Raw genomic sequence first — 17,116 nt, 5'->3', positions numbered from 1 at the left:
TTTCCATCCCAATTTCGAGCGAACGAAATTCAAAATAAATCAACTCGCAATTATTTCCCCCCAACTGCTTCCCCCAGGGCTGTGCTGCAATTATGTGGAGATAAATAAATTTGGTTAAACAATGGTAAATTGTCCTGAGCTGCCTTTTATTATCAGGAAGTCGCGTTGGCAACTGGATAATTTGCTGATGTTGTTTTGCGTGATCTCAGTCCCTGCATCTATTCATGAGATTATTCCAAGTGTTATATCGGTGCATTTAAATTAAGCATGAAAGTGTTTTAGGGCTTTTTGCAATGATTGCTTATTTATTTTATTATCAATAATAAATTTCAACCCAAAGCTTGAAGCTTCCACTTTCAAGGACAGTAAAAAGGCAGAAGAGAAGCAGCTGGTGGCACATAAAGAGCGGCTCTGACGAAACAGGGCCGGGGTTGTGGGGAGGCTGAAACTGAGCTGAGACTTCTGGGTTCTTCTCCCAAATTCCTTCTCTTTTGTAGTGGATTCTGTCTTCTCTTGGCTCCAGAGCTGTTCCAAAGGAAAGGAATGAAGTGTCTTGATGTTGGGATGATGTTGCTGCACTGGGAGGGGAAGTGCTTAAAGGCTTTTGGTTGGAAATTTGGCTCTGTTGTTATTTTTAATGACAAAATTTTGATTTTCACAGAATCACAGGAGGGTTTGGGTGGAAGGAACCTCAAAGCTCATCCAGCCCCACCCCCTGCCATGGGCAGGGACACCTCCCACTATCCCAGGTTGCTCCGAGTCCCATCCAACCTGGCTTTGGACACTTCCAGGGATGGGGCAGCCACAGCTGCTCTGGGCACCCTGGGCCAGTGTTTTCTGTAGAGAGCAAATTTCAGCCACTGCTCTCTTTGCTCTGATACTTTTATAGTTTTAAATTAATTACATTTGTGTCAGAGTATTATGTAATTAATTGGATTCATTTTCCATCCAGACTTCCTGGAAGGGGGGAAAGGCAAATCACTCTTTCCACTTCAGCCCTGCCTGTTTTAGGATTGTGAAATATTCCCTTCCCCAGATAAATCAACATCCCCACAGAATCAAACATCCCTGAGAATCAAACACTGCAAGTGGAGCAGGCCTTGAGCTCATCCTCCACCTCCCTGGGCTGCCCAGCTCCCTCCACCCTCATCAGTGGGCTGCCTAATTGGGAAATTGATTAATTGACCGGCGAGACAACAGCCTCTCTTCCTGCATGGCTTAATTAGACTCTGGTCCTGCAATGGGGATTCCAGCACAGGAACCTTGGAGCTGCACTGGCTCCAAGGACAAGGACCTCTGTAGGATTTCTTTGGGGTTTATAGGATTGCTTGGAGAGAATTTGCAGGCCCATCCCTGGAAGTGCCCAAGGCTGGGTTGGATGGGGCTTGGAGCAACGGGGGACAGTGGAAGGTGTCCCTGTCCATGGCAGAGGATGGCACTGGACGATTTTTAAGCTCCCTTCCAACCCAAACCAGCCTGTGATCTCAGGATTTTCCTCCACAAGATGGAATGAATGAAATGAGGGAAAAAATCAATGCACAGAACGCACTCGGATGTGGCTGCTGCTGATGTGGGTGTGGGGTTCCCCCCTGTGAGCACTCGGCTTCCCACACAGGAGCTGAGGCCAACCCTTCTGCCAGATTCAGCAGAACAATATCGACACAAACCTCATTTCCCTGGAATATTCTGCCCCTTTAGGTCTTCCCTTCCCGTGTCTGGCTCATCCTGCATTCCCAGCTCCGGCAGGATGTGTAATGAAACCCCAAATGGATTATGACAAGCAAAGGGCTCTGCAGCCTGGTACTTCATGCTCTCTTTCTTTGGGGTGTGTGTGGCTGATGGATCCTCTGCTGCTTTGTTGCTCAATTACCAGGTGCAGTTTTAGTGACAGGGACGCTGTTTGCAGCACTTGGTAATAGAATCTTTATTATAATAATTATTTCAAATTAGAGAGTGAATGGAAATGCTGCTGACGGTGAGGGATTATTAGTGCTGATTAAAGCCACTGGCAGTACAGGCAGGTATTAATAGACTGTTCCCTGCTCATTTTTTTCCTCTCCCAGTCTCTCCCCTGGCTTTCATACTTTGTTTTTAGTAGTGCTGCTGTCTGGGGCATTTAACAGCAGTGACAGGACCCAACTGTGGGATTATTCTGAAGGAGAAGGCATCAAACTGGGCAATAATTTTCCTGCAAGCTACTGGGCTGTACTGGTGCTCTGAGGAGGAGGGGATGGATAGTTTGTGCTCTTGTGGGGCCAAACTGGTCTGTACTGGAGCACTGCAGTGCTCAGTTTGGAGTTCTGTGGGGTTTTTTGTGAGGTTTTTGCTGAGATCCCACAGATCTGCCACATGTGCTTGCCCCGTGCCGTCACTTCCCCCTCGCTCTTGCACGGCTTGAAAACACAATCCCGGACCTGGCAGGTCTGAACACACGTTTGTAAATGTAATTTGCTGCTTTGGTGGTGTTTTTAAGGGAACTCCTGGCTTTGTTTAGAATCAGGGAATATTCTGAGCTGGAAGGCAACCACAGAGATCCAATCCAACTCCTGGCCCTGCACAAGACCCTCTAAAAATCATCCCATGTGCCTGAGAGCCTTGTCCAAGAGATTCTTGAGTTCTGGCAGCTTTTCCCTGCCTTGAAGTCCATTTTAAGTTCTGTGGATTATGGCTTGATCTGATCTACTGCCACCTTTTCCTGGTGCCATCAGTGTTATTTTCCCAGGGCAGGAAAATTCCTTTATTTCACAGAGGAAAAGGCTTAACCCTGTCAGAGGAGACAGCAGAGGGACAATTCTCTGGGGACAGGGGGAAATAAATAACACAGCCACTGCCAAAACTGGCTCTGAATAAAGACCAGGGGGCTGAATCAACTTGGGGAGGTGTAGAAGGAAGAGACAAACCTGAAAAGGTGCCTGGTGCCCTGCAGGGCTGAAGGATGAATGGGGTGAGCAGAGAGGGAAGGCTCAGGGAAAGCTGGATATGGGGTCAGCAGAGAGGGAAGGCTCAGGGAAAGCTGGATATGGGGTCAGCAGAGAGGGAAGGCTGAGGGAAAGCTGGATATGGGGTCAGCAGAGAGGGAAGGCTCAGGGAAAGCTGGATATGGGGTGAGCAGAGAGGGAGGGCTCAGGGAAAGCTGGATATGGGGTCAGCAGAGAGGGAAGGCTGAGGGAAAGCTGGATATGGGGTCAGCAGAGAGGGAAGGCTCAGGGAAAGCTGGATATGGGGTGAGCAGAGAGGGAGGGCTCAGGGAAAGCTGGATATGGGGTCAGCAGAGAGGGAAGGCTCAGGGAAAGCTGGATATGGGGTGAGCAGAGAGGGAGGGCTCAGGGAAAGCTGGATATGGGGTCAGCAGAGAGGGAAGGCTCAGGGAAAGCTGGATATGGGGTGAGCAGAGAGGGAGGGCTCAGGGAAAGCTGGATATGGGGTGAGCAGCGGCTCCTCAGACCTCTGGAGATGGGGGAAGAGCACAGCCAAGACCCTTTTGCTCGCTGTGGGTTTCATTGACTCGGTGCTGGAAGGGGGTGTGGGGTGGCAGAGATGGGGCAGGCGAGTGGGAGCCCTCTGGAGAGAGCAGAATGGATGGGATGGAGCGGGAATGCTCTCAGGAAAAGGAGCAGTTCTGCTGCAGGGAACAACCTGCAGCTGCTGCTGAGCACAGGAGCTCTTTGCCAGGGTGCTGGGCCATGCCAGGGCAAAGCCTGGCTTTAGGATTGACCTGTGCCAGGCAGGTCTGTGTTTCCCAGCAGTCAGAAGAGCTGCAGCCTCGTGCCTGCCTGCTCTGGAAATCCTCTGTCAGGTTAGGGAGGATTCCCACTCCCCTGGATATTTTTTTGTCTCAGAGCTGAGCAAAATTTAAGACAGAAACAGATAATTACGAGGGCAGTGCTGCTTAAGACAAACCCTGGGCTGTCTGGGGCACCAGGAGCTGCTTCTTGAGATCTCCAGAGTGCTGATTTAGAGACAAACTGAGCGTGCACACGTGTGTGTATAAATGGCACAGTGTAAAAACCGGGAGATGGGTCAGGAATCAGAGCTCTTAAAGCTGAGATAGAGACAGAACAGGAGCCCTAAAGCGGCACAGACAGCCAGGGCTGTGTCACTGAGCTGCCTGGCTCTCCATCACCTTAACGAGTCTGTAAGCCCAACATCTCCCTTGGCCTTGGATGGGGTTTGTTCCAAGCACAGATGCTGCCTGGGAAGAGCAAACTCCTAAGGACAGTTAATGAGGAGCAGAAGATGCTTTTAATTTTCTTTTTTCCTTTTTGTTTTTAAATTTTTCCCTCAGCCTGTGATCCTGAGGGTGAGCAGGAAGGATGGTGCCCTTGTGAGTTGCTTTCCCACCAGCTTTCATCACCATCCCAGCCTCCTGGAGCTGAGACGTGGCTCAGGACGTGTCCCTTTCCCTGCCACAGGCAGTGTGGGCAGGCAGGTGTAGGAACTGTGCTCTTATTCCTGCAGATCTCAGGGGAAAAGAGCCATTCTGTGCACTCCTGAGCTATTCCCAAGTACAACCATTCTCCCCCACTGCCGGCGGGGTGATTCAGGCTCTGCCTGGCTCAGGACCAGCTGTTTGCTGCTCCATAAGATCCTGAATTCCTGCTCTTTGGTGTAGATTGGCAGGAGAACTCCCCAAAGCCCGTCCAGCCTGGCCTTGGACACTTCCAGGGATGGAGCAGCCACGTGGGAAATGGAATTCTCTGTACTGGAGCAGAGCTGCTCTGGTGCTGCTGGGCTGAGGGTGACTTTTCTCGGAGGTAGGATGGCTCCTGTTCCCAGTGTCAGGCTGATTTATGCTCCTTGGAGACAAAGCAGGGCTGAATTCTCTCTGTATGAGAGGCACGTGAGCGTGCCCGTCCCAAGCTGGCTGCCAAACTCTTCATCTTGCAGGGTCTGTCCTACTGCCATGCCCTCAGGGCTTTCCTAACTCTCCTTGGCTTGTCTAGTAGCTAAAATTAAAAAAAAAAAAAAAAACCAAAAACCAAAAAAACCCAGAGCTGACAACAGAGATTTTCCTGGAGGCTCTCTGAAATCCAAATTAATGATGTCATCTGCGACAGGGCAGAGCCCTCCCTCCAACACCTGTGAAAAAGAAAAGGTTAAAGAAAAAGACTTCAAAATAAAGGATTTGGGGTGTGTGTTTGCACTCTGCACTGCTGTTAATGTAGGATAATCCCCAAATCCCTCCTTTTGAGCAGTTTTGATTTCAGGATTTCTTACGGAGGTTCTTGGCTGCCCTAAATCCAATTCCCAGCAAGCTGGGGGTGGTCTTTGCTGTGGTCAAAGCTCAGGTGCCCAACTTGGGCACTGTGGTCTTTGTGGGGAGCTCTGGGCTGAGCAGTTTTGGGGAGGAAACCTCTGATAAGGACAACCTGTGACAGCCCTGTGGGCAGAGCAGAGACTGCAGCATCCTGGACCTCCCCAAACCAGCCTGAATTTTGCCCTTTCTTGGCTTTGACTGGAGGATTTGCTGTCCCAGAGATCAGTGGCTCCTTGAGCCGGGATTAAAAATAAATTATTAAGCAAACAACAGAGTCCCCTTTCCTCCCCGTTCCACCCACCAGTGTTCAGGAGGAAAAAGGGTTTTTGCAGATCTGTCCAACCACTGGCAGTGCACAACACCCTGACCAGCAAACATCCCCCAAGGAACCCCTGGGGCAGCAGGATCCGGGGGGCTTGTGCTGAAATGTGCCTCCCTCCCTCCGCTCAGCATCTTCTGTATCCAAGGAGGAGCAGCTCTCCCTTCCCCCAGCCCGGGATATTAATAAAAACCTGGATTCTGGCCAGAAGGCTGCCTCCAGATCTTGCTGGAGTAGATCACTTCTAGCTCGTCCTTCTGTGCAGGAACGGCCTGGCAGTGCCTCCGGGTGGCTGAATCCATGGGGAAAAGGCTTTGGGAGCATCCCTGGCAGGGGCAGGGGTGGGAAGGCACCACGGTGGGTCAGGGCACTGCTGTTCCCCTGCTCGGCTCAGCCTCGGCGTCAGCACCTCCCGCTTTCCCTGCCGCTCCTGCCGGGATAAAGCAGTGCCATTGCCCAGCTCTGGCTGGCAGGGATAATGGTTCCCACCTGCAGGAACAAAAGCAGGAGGCAGCTCCTTCTCCCTGCGAGGTTTCCCGGTTCTTTGCCACCAGGAATGGCAGCGGGATTGGGAGCCATTCACGGGAGGGTTCGTGCCTTAAGCACGGCAGGAGAAGCGCAGCTGAAATGAAGTTTTAGGTGGATTCTCTCTCCAGGTCTGCTCCAAGGCTTCAGGCCTTCTTTTGGGGTGCGGTTTTGGGGTTGTCATTTGTGTCCCTCTCCCCTTATATAAAATCAGCCAAGAGCACCCAAGGCAGGCAGCAGGATTAGGAATGGGTGGAAGGAAGCAGCGAGCGGGGTGAGGGGTCCAGAGATCTCCTGGGCAGGAGAAAGCAACAATAACTCTGTAGAAGCAAAGATAATTCGGGATGTTCGTGTTTTCCATGGAGAGGAAGAGCCTTCAACGTTTTTTATTTTACAAGTTCACCGCTCTCTTGGCAAGAAATAATGGGATAAAAATAGCAGCAGAAGAAATTGTGGAGGAGAGATCAGATAAACTTCTGTCAGGAGAGGGTTTGGCCGAGCTGATCTTGCCTGGAGGGTGGGGAAACGAGCTCAATAATTTTTCAAGGTCCTTGCAGGCTGTCTCCTGGGACTCTGGAGCCATTTCCTTCTCTCTTGTCCTCCTGGTCTCCCTGGTTTGGGGTCATCAAGGTCTTCACTGAAGCCTTTTAGTTAGAAGCTTCCAGTCTGGAAGGATGAAATGTCCCCACAAGACTTGGCAGCTTCACTTTCCCCCTCATGGAAGACCTTGGGGTAAGGTGAAGTCCTGCCTCTCACTCCGAGTGTAGGAGATTGATTTTATCAACATACACAGGGGTGGAGACACTCATTTTTTCTGTGCTGCATCTTGTCATTCTTCAGGGTTATCTTTGCGCTGAGGGCAGAGAGGAACCTGCAGGATGGAGGCTGGGCCACTTTAAAACTCAGGGCACAGGCCAATTAAAGAGCAGCTGGACTGGAACTCCAGGCCACGTGGCACCTTGTTCATTTGTTTCGCTGTTTCATAAGCAAAACGCCCTGCAAGGTTAATGAAAGTGCCGGGCAAGCTCAGCCAGAGCGAGGCCAGATGACAAAAACAGGAGCTGACACTTCCCAACAAGCTCAAGAGTGAGAATTTGTTTAAATGTAATTAGTTGGTTAAAAAAAAAAGAAAGACAAGAACAGAAGGATCCCTCTGGAGCCCTGCGAGTGTTTGCTGTGCCTTTAGATTGAACCAATGCATCTTCCTGCACTCAGGGAAAAAATCCTCTCATCTCCTCTGAGAGATGGATGGAGAGCTGGTGCCTGCTGCTGGTGGCTCACTCACAGGGTCACACCAGTATCAGCCAGTCCCTGAGGTCCCATTCCCAGTACCTGAGGCTGCCCAAGGGTCAGGAGTGCAGGGTTGATGTTCCCGGGGGGAGTGGGGGTGTTTTGGCCCCTGGTATAAAACGCTCTGGCCACACCCACCCTGGCACTGCCACTGCCACCAAGCCCGGCCCGTGGGGACCTGCAGCGTCTGCTGGCAAGTCTTGCTCCAGCCTTGCTCCGTGAGGGCTTTGATTTGTGATTCCAAGTGAATTTTCCAGACAGATCTTTCTTTTCCCCTTTTTTAACCTCCTCTATTGATTTCCCAGCCAGCCCTCAGACAGCAACACTCTGGAGACTGAAGCCATCCTCTCCCTTCCTTTACCTCTTGTTCGTTTTGTTTTGTTCATCCTTTCATTTTGGGTGGTGACATCTCCACATCTTTTTCTGGCCACCCCAGTGATGTCATTAATGTCACCACACTGACAGATTTTTGGGGTCCACAGAACCCCTGGCTGGTCTCAGCCTGCCTCCAACCCCTGAAGTTGTTTTGATCCAGGGTTTGTCTCATCTCCAGCTCAGAAAGAACCTCTCCATCCCTTCCCCTGGCCCTCCAAGTGAAGGGATGCACCTCGATGCTTCTTCTCCCACCTTTCTGAGGGTGCCAGGCAAAAGGCACTGGGGTTGCTGGGCTGCCCAGGGGATGTGTGTGACAGAGTGGCAAAAACAAATGGCCATGTCAGAGCAGGTGACAAGCTCCGGGAGCAGATGGCACCATCATTCCTCTCATTACTTTTATTGCCTTCAGGAGGGAGAAAAGCAAAGGCTTCAGGGGTGGAGCAATCACTGCTCAGGAGGGGTTGGGCTGTCCCTGGCACCTCGGCTGGTGCTGGAATTTGGGAAGAAGAAGTCAGAGGTGGCAGGAGACAGAGGGATGAGGTGATATGGGGCTTTAGCTGGTGTCCCCTTGGACACAAAGGCTGGGAGAATAAAAAGACAGCTCAGAGGATGCCGTGAGCCCAGGAGGGTGGGGGGAGTCAGGAGCGGCACCCCCAAAGACCCCGAGGAAAAGCCCGGTGGTTCCATCTGTCCTGAATTTAGAGGGGCTGAGGAAAGCCCTGCACATCCCTCACAGCCCCTCCAGTGCCTTTCAGGGCTGCTGTTAAACCAGCTTTTGTCAAACACTGAAATTTACCCTCCCCCACCAGGTAATGGCCTGAAAATTGCACGTTCTGGCCAGGAATTAAAACAACCTCTTGCTGGAGCCTTTCATCATTAAGTGTTCATCACTTTGGAGCGTCTCCTAAGGTCAAGAGCATTTTGCCAGAGCCATTCATCAGCCAAGCTCTTGGTGCATTCTGCAGGGCTGTCCCTCAGGAAGCCAAGGTCGGGCGGCGATGCCCCGGTGAGGTGACCCACTCATTACTCTGGGAAACAGCTTTTTGTCAATGAATGGCCCTCAGTGAGCATTTAATTTGGATTTAATAAGGCATCTAATGTTTGTTTAAAAGGACACTGTACCTTCAAGGTGTTTGTCATAATTGGATAGAGGATATTTACCCACAGCGTTTATTAATAAACCCCTTAGAAGATGGAAATTGAAAGCAGCTCCTTTAATGTCTTCCCTGATACCCAGAGGGATGCTGCTTGAAATTAGAGGAATCCCAGCTCCCGGGCTGCACCCAGAACTGGGAATGCTGGAGTTGGACTGGGTCTGGATCAGTTTTGTGTCACCTGAGCAGGGAGATCGGGACCTGCAGGGGGATGGGGACTCGGGGAAATGGAGACACAGGGAGATCAAGACACTTGTGTGGGCACCCACATGCACGGGCTGGGAATGAATCACCCTCAGCCTGAGCCTGTAGGATCTGTCCTGCAAGGGAAAAAAAAAGGGAAAGCCCCGAGTTTATTTTTGGTGTCTCTCCTTCCACACCTCTTCCCAGGCATCTGTGCCGGGGAGCTGAGCCGCCTCTGCCCCCCTTCCCAGGGCTGGTGGTGGCACCACGAAGAATCCTAGGGAGCTTTGCACAAGATGTGCCAGGGAATATCAAAGCCTCGTTGTCTTTTTATTTCCCTTGGGATATGGAAAACTTTAGGACTCGAGAAAACGGGAAAAAAAGGAAAATAATGGTTTTATGTGCTCCCTCTGCCAGCATCCCTGCGAGGTTTGTACCCCAAGGAAATGGGGTGGGGTCAGGGTGCACTTAAATAGGGACAGGATTGTCAGGGTGTGCTGCAGGCTGCAAAACCCAGGGATATCCATTTGGGAATGGCACAGCCTGCTGAGGGAGCTGCCCTGCACCCATCCCACACCTCTGCAAGGGGGAAGAAAGATCTGTCTCCCAAGTTAGAGCTGCTTTCCTCCAGGACCCCACCAACCTGTGGCCCCACAGTCAGGCTGCTCATGGTGGCAGAGCAACAAAACCTCTGCTCCTGCCCCAATAATTCAGTTTATTTTATCCACTGCTAAATGTAGAACCCCTCGCGTGCCATCACGACAAAAACAAAAATAAACGAGCTGATATTTAACTCTCAAATGATGTTGCCAAATCGCAGAGATCCTTTCAGAGGATCATTAGGAAGAGCCTTAAAACAAGCCAGACTAATTTCAGGCTGTGTTGTTTGGGAAGCCCTGACAGCGAGATGGATGCTGTGGGAAACCATTAGGAATGGCAATTCATTTTTAATCCCATTACCCTGCCACACGTCAGTTTTTAAATCAAAGGCTGCACCTTTCCAGATGATCCCGCTGTTATTAGGTGCTGTCTCTTGCTCAAGGGGGGGGGGCGGGGGGGGGGGGGGGGGAGAATAGGTAGAATTAATTCTAAATATGTGCTATAATGTTAGATTGATTCCTTTATTAGCACCTTTTATAGTCGATTCTCGCCGTGGAAGGCCTCTGTCATATCTCCTGCCGACAGAAAAAGATGGCCAGGATGGTTTCAAATGAAGCCAATAAATGGAGGAATTGGTGAATGTGGGCTATTTAACGGCAAATCGTTATGGATGGGCCACCAAATTGGGGAAGCAGGGACTGAATTAAGGCTCCTGAGATCTGACATCTTATTTGCAAGATAAAAAGCAGGCCCGGCTTGGGGACTGATGAATAATTAGGAGGTTTTAGCTGCCTTTCCTGCGTTTCTAATGGTCCCCTCAGTGTGGGCTGCATTGTTCTGAGGGGATGAATCACCCCACGTTTCACCGTGTCCTCCCAGCACAGCCACTGTCCCCAGTTTTAACCTTTCTCCTGCACCCCGTTCCAGCAAAGCACAACCAAAATTATCCCTCAGATCAGCTTGTATCCATCCCAAATCCCAAGGGGCACGGGAGCAGCTACAATTTATTAGCAGCATCAGTGTATTTTACTGCTCATCTAAGAATATCATTAATATTCTTTCATCACCTTCTCCACAGCTTTAAAACCTCCTTCATAACACTGAGCTCACGCCTGCCGAGGAGTGAGCGAAATTTCAATTTTTTATCGCTCAGAAAATCCCTGTGTTTTCACATTTTGCCATTGTGTCATAACATCTCGGAGGATGGGATGTAAAAATACCCCAAAACCAGATTTCAGGCGTCCTGGAACATCTCATTTGTGATTTTTCCCACTAGTGCATTTTCTTACTCCAAAGGTGAAATGATTTGGAGCTGGTTGATTAAATTACTCCACTGTCACTGGATTCTGAGTCACTTCAAGATTGGTTTAATATTGAAAAATAATATTTCCCTCCATCAGCACCTTCCTGCTGAGGGTGGTGCCCGGGACCTCGAGGCTTTTGTCTCCCTTGTGCCTGGTTTAAACCCTTTTCTCCCATTTTTTTTGTGTAGGAAAACAGCAATTTCCATGGGAATGGTGTTCTGTGCCACGGATGCTGATTTGTGGGATTTACTCCTGCAGTGGGAGCTCCTCAGCAGGACCCCACTGAGCAGAGGGAGGGATGCAGGGATGGAGGGATGGAGAGCAGGCAGCTCATGGCCAGGAATTTCACCTTCCTCATCTATTTTCTCCTATTCCAGTGCACTTGGAGCCAGCTTTCCAAACTGCTTTGCCCCTTTGTTTGGGCTCACAGGTTTTTTGGGTGAGGATCTGTCCCCATCCTGCAGGAATTGGGCTGCTGGTGGCTCTGGGGTGTGTTTGGGGCTCAGAAATTCTGGCTCAGGATGATCCGTGGGGGAACCACAAAGCCTGTCATCTTCCCCACAAGCATCTCCTAGGATCTCAGGGGCACCCCTGAGCTGTCCCTAATGAGCAAATCCCATCAGACACCCCTGGGGGCTCCCCCAAACTCACCCCATCCCCTTGGGGGAAGCACTGCTCCTGCTCCATCTCATGCGGGATGAGGGATTTGGGGTCTTTGGGTGGGATTCCTAATGGTGGGGACCAAAAAGGGACAACTTTCCAAAGGCCAGAGCAGTTCTGCAATCCAGCAGAAATCCCAGGAGTTGGAATCTGTGTACTTGTCATGTAAATGAGAGTCCTCAGCGAGCTGCAACACAGATCCGGGTTTTAATTCCAGCGATGCAGCGGGAAAGGGCATCCATCATCCTGAGTAATGGATTTCCTCTGACTAATAGAGCTGCTCCTGCATTTTCCAAGGGCAATGTCTTCACTGTCCCTCCTCTCCCTTCCTCCCTGGAGGGCTGGAGCCCTCCAGGGAGAGAGAGCTCCCCATGGAGAGCGAGATGTAGTTGGGATCCCTCCCGGAGTGCAGGAATTGCAGCAAAGCTCCCTGTGCTGCTCGTGTCCCTCTGAAGGATGAGGGAATGGGGGAAGAGTTTCCCTGTGCTGCTCGTGTCCCTCTGAGGGATGAAGGAATGGGGGAAGAGTTTCCCTGTGCTGCTCGTGTCCCTCTGAGGGATGAAGGAATGGGGGAAGAGTTTCCCTGTGCTGCTCGTGTCCCTCTGAGGGATGAAGGAATGGGGGAAGAGTTTCCCTGTGCTGCACGAGCCGGGATCCAGTGGATGGGGATGGGAAGAGCCATGGCAGCAGCGAGCAGGGAGGAGGGTTCCAGTAGGAGTGGAATTATTGTGATTATTGCAGTAAAAACATCGCTCTGTTAAAGCTGGGAGCCTCCTCCAACAAAACACGGGGTGGGAAGGAGCTGTAGCATCCTCCTTGGAACGGCAGCGGTGGGTGGGAATCGCCAGCACCTCCATCCCACAGGCCTCTGCCTGTCCCCTCCAGCCAGGCAGGAATTGGATCTGGATCCCCGAGCAGAGCCTGAGGGAGGAGATTCCATCGCTGGCAGCAGCAGCAGCAGCAGGGATTTTATGGATGCTCCAGGCAGAGAACCGGGAGTCAGGAATTCCGAGGCCCAGCCCCGGCCTAGGCCGAGCGCTCTCATTTATCCCCGACTCATTCCCATTCCGTGTAAAACCTGGGGATGCTGGTGCTCTTTAGCTTTGCAAGACACACAGCAAATGAATTATTCTTGGGAGAGTGCTGCAGGTGCTCTGGGTGAACGGGAACGTTGTCATTGCAAAGCAACACCATTAAGTGGCAAATTGGATGAAACCTTTCCCCAAATGAGCCGTGTTTCCAAACACGGCCTTTGCAAAGGCTGTTCCTGCGTAAAACAAATTTACTTTTTAATGTTTCTTGCTTTAATCTCAGTTCTTAAAGAAGATTTACAGTCTCATCAAGTCCTGAGAGTCAAAGTTAAATTATTGTAATTTATGCCACATTATGTTGCGTTAGTTTTTGCCACATATGGTATGTTACATTAATTTAGCTAATGTATGCTAATTTGGAGCTAAATTTAAGTCACAGTACCCAAATAGTGTGGAGATTGATGGCTTAGAAATTAATGTCATAATAGGAATAATTAATAGTAATAATATGGAGACTTTGGCATTGCTGCTTTGGAATCCTGAGCGTTCCAGCTGAGTTTATTGTGGCTTTGTAGCGTGACTCACTGGCTGCTCAAAGAGGGAAGAAAGAGACCTTGTCTCTCCTTTATGGGGCCGTATATCAGCCCCATAAAACACAATCCCAATTCTTGATGGCCCCGTTGCAGCAGAAATTGTTGGTCCCTGTGGCAAAGGACCTCCGAGCTCAATAATCTTTTATGCCTGTAAACTCCACAACAGCTGGACATTAAATCTCGGGGTTAATTCAACAAGTTTCTGCATTTCTCTCCATCCAGAATTTTTTTTTTTTCTGCTAAGGAAGGCAATATTTAATGGCAAGGCAGGACCGCGGCTCTCTGCATCCCCTGCTGGCACTTTCATGGGATGATGTCAGCGTTGCTTTCCAGCCTATTCCAAGTGTGGTTTTCCATCCTCTCCACAGTGGCAGCTCCCAAGGGGGCTGTGGAGGAGTGAAACACCCACCCAGGCCCCTTCTCCCTCTCCTGCCTTTTTCTGGCATTCCTCACTCACCAGATCAGGTGGAATTTTGCATGGGAAGAATTTAACTGGTCCATTGTGGTGCGAGGGGAATGCAGCTCCTTCCCTGGAGCAGCAGCCTGGTGGCTCTTCAGAAAGCCCCAAAAACCACCCCAAACTGCATTTCCTGGTTGAAATTGCATCTGTGCAGACTCTTCCCATCAAAGCTGCCCTGCATTTCCAGAGTTATTAGCGTGCACATTAATTACAACAGGCTTTGATTAAAGGCAGGCACCAGAAAACCAGATTAACATCCTCCTGATTCAAAGCTTCTACGTGGAACCAGCTCAGGAAAACCCCGTTGTTTCAGGACGAATAAATCCTGCACCTTGCTGTGGGCAGAGCCTGACCCACCCCATAATCCCACGTCTCCAGGCTGTGCTGAATTAATGGGACCTCTGGAGGATTCCCTCCCTTGCTCGAAGCCTTTCTGGTGTTTTTATTTAAGAATATTTAATCTCAAGGGCGACAAGGAAATATGAAATCATCATTTGTCCCACGTTGGGGGCTGAAATGCTGTTATTGCCAGGGAGGGAGGAGGAAGGCTGGGACAGGGAATGGAAATCGCTGCTCAGAAGGGAAACTTCCAGCAGATCTGAGGCTGAGGGAGAGGAGCTGTGCCAAGCCCTGGAGAGGGCACAGCCCCTCCTGTGTGCAGCAGGGGGTGAGAAACTGGGGGAATTTAGGCTGTTTAAGGGCATTCCCTGAACAAACCACGCTCTGAGCTGTGCCCTGGAGCTCTCTGTCCCATAAATCCGGTTGTGGCAGGGGAGGGAGGAGCAAGAGGATGTTCAGTCCCTGTCCCTTCCTTTTCCCCCAGGGCATCTCCATCAGGAGCCATCCCTGTCCCAGCCTGGGGAAGTTTTGGCTTTAGGGCAAACCCCAGACTTGTCCTTTGACATTTATAACTTCAGGGCAGCCTCTCAGCTGTTTCAGAGGCATTCTTTGACCTCTCACTCCTCTGCATGATCCCAGCTGGCACCACCAGAGCATCCAGCGCTCACCTCCAGGCTCTCCACTGGTTCCTCTGCCTGTCACTGCCACATGGAAAACCCACAGAGCAGCAAAATCCCCTTTCAGATCACAGCAGGAACCTGCTGAAGCCTCGACCGCACACCCCTTTATTTTTTCTGCAGAGGGGGAATGGCTTTTGTTCCAAATACAATATTTGCAAACTATTGGAAAGCTGTTCCCTGGAACCCCAGGCTGATGTGAATAATGGGTTTTGAAAATTTGGTGCAGGCAACCCAGGCGTGGGGAGGGGGGAGATGATGAAGGGAGCAATAAAACTTGGCCTGAGGCTCACGTCTCGGTGGCCCTGCAGGAACTTGCCTGGTGACAATGACAGAGATTTTATAAATGGATCTATTTGTTATTGGCAGGCACCAGCACGAAAAATCAGGCTCCCGGCAGACACAGCCCTCTCTGTTCTACAAAATATTGTGTGAAATATGTGCGTGGACATGGAGCAGCTTTAGAGAGGCTGATCTGAGCTGCCTTTTTGGGGACTAAAAACCACCCTGGATATCCAGGTGTGACTGATTTCTCCCTTTCCCAGGTGCTGGATCTGCAGGGCACTGCACTGGGATGCTGGGATTTGCTCTGAGCCCTCAAATTCCCATTATTGATGAGACTGAACCCCAATGAGTCATTTTTGAGAATTCCACAGCAGAAGAAAGGACTTTTTAAGCAGCCAGGCTGGGAATAGCTGGATTTTCTGAGCCTTGGCTGATTCCCCAGCCTGTGGGGAGGCAAAGACCCCTCAGGGTTTGCTTCTTGCTGCAGATTTAGGCAATGACAACACGGGCTCAAGCAAAGCCCCAGGCAGCAGGAGCCTGAAGGAAAAACCAGCTCCCACCTTCCCTTTATTCCTCCTCCTGGCAAAGCCTCTGATGGAAATGGATTTCAGCTCCTCCTGCCAGATGGTGAAGTGAACCAAGGGCTGCAGACAGAGCTCGCCTCCAGGCTGAATTTGAAATGCCCCAGAACATTTTATTTTTGTCCAGAATGCCTCCTAAGAGCCTCTCGGCTCAGCCCTCCCGGAGCGATCCCCAGGAAGCGCAGGGAGCTCTTCCCACAGAGCTTTTTCCTGCTGCAGCCATCAGTGGTGGCTTGGATCCCCTCAGATGGCTTTTATTGCCCCCGAATGACTTCTCATTTCCTCTCACAGGTTCCTGATACAACAGGACAGGTTTCCCCTCTCCTGGGGAGCAGGGGCTGGGTTACAACCCCTGCATTCCCACCCAGCGCTGCCAAGAAAATCTAAAACAACCCTTTATCCTTTTGGAATTATTTACAATCTCCCCACTTGTGCAGCTCTGCAGCTTCCCAAGGGAGAGCTGGGAAGGGATCAGAACCTGCAAAACCAAATTCTTTCTGCATGGAGATCCCTGCTCCTAACAACCCCGAGGATGCCTTGGAAAGGGATGCTCACCCTCAGCAGAGGGAAAAGGAATTTATGGAAAGCTGTTCCCTGAGTTTTCTGCATTCCCCACTCTCCCGCAGGATATTTGCTCTGGGGCAGAGGTTCCTCCTGAGCTCGGCTGCTGCCATGAAGTCATGTCCCCACATTTATGACATCAGTGGTTGCTATGGTAGCAGCGTGGAAAAAAGTTCCCCTTTTATTATTGTTTAAAGGGAATTATTCAGTGCATCCCAGATCAAAAGCACCGGGATCTCGGGATGTGCCTCTGCGGCGCCGAGAAACTCAAACAAAGCCCAAAAATAGCAATATTTGGATAAGCTGGGTGACAGCCAGATTGTCCTGTGCTCATTTTCCTGTCTACATTATTCAGGGCCTTTTTTTGAAGCTTCAGGGAGCTAATTCAGGGGATGAGAGGCATCTTCCCAGGAGTTTTCCAGGAGTTTTCCATGAGCAAGGCAGAGCTCTGCACGGACCAGGCTGGCTCCAACCTTCACCTGCCAACACCACTGGATTCAAGGAGAGTCATTTTCTGTCGGGGACAGATGAGAAGTGGTCCCCAAATATTGCTGACAGCAGCACCTGGGGTTTGATAGAGTGCAGGAAACTCCTGGAACTCATCCCTGGAATGTTCAAGGCCAGGTTGGACGGGGCTTGGAGCAGCCTGGGATAAGTGGAAGGCGTCCCTGCCCTTAAGATCCCTTCCAACCCAAACCAGTCTGGGATTCCATGAATCTCCATGGCCGTGGACGGGCTTAGGAATCCTCAGCAGCTGTCTCCAAATCCAGCCACTCGGCTGCTGGAAGCCTGGAGCTGGGGCTGGGTTTAGCAGGTGCTGTTTAAAGCAAATTTTTGCTGGGAACACCAATCCCAGCTCCCAGCCCTCCCCTCCCACCGCTCTCCCACGGAGCCACGGGCATTTCAGGGCCTTCCCTGGAGG

General features: G+C 50.8%; 1 long non-coding RNA gene across 1 annotated transcript in view; it reads right to left on the bottom strand.

Moving 5' to 3' along the window:
• Positions 1-341: 341 nt before the first annotated feature.
• LOC125336859 overlaps positions 342-17,116 on the bottom strand; it is a 31,249-nt gene continuing 14,474 nt past the window's right edge. Inside the window, exon 4 of the long non-coding RNA XR_007207864.1 lies at positions 342-525. This is a non-coding gene — a long non-coding RNA (uncharacterized LOC125336859). The remainder of the gene's footprint in view (positions 526-17,116) is intronic.

Source organism: Corvus hawaiiensis, chromosome 21, assembly GCF_020740725.1.
Source record: "Corvus hawaiiensis isolate bCorHaw1 chromosome 21, bCorHaw1.pri.cur, whole genome shotgun sequence".
NCBI lineage: Eukaryota > Metazoa > Chordata > Aves > Passeriformes > Corvidae > Corvus > Corvus hawaiiensis.
This window is presented reverse-complemented; position numbering and strand designations above follow the sequence as displayed.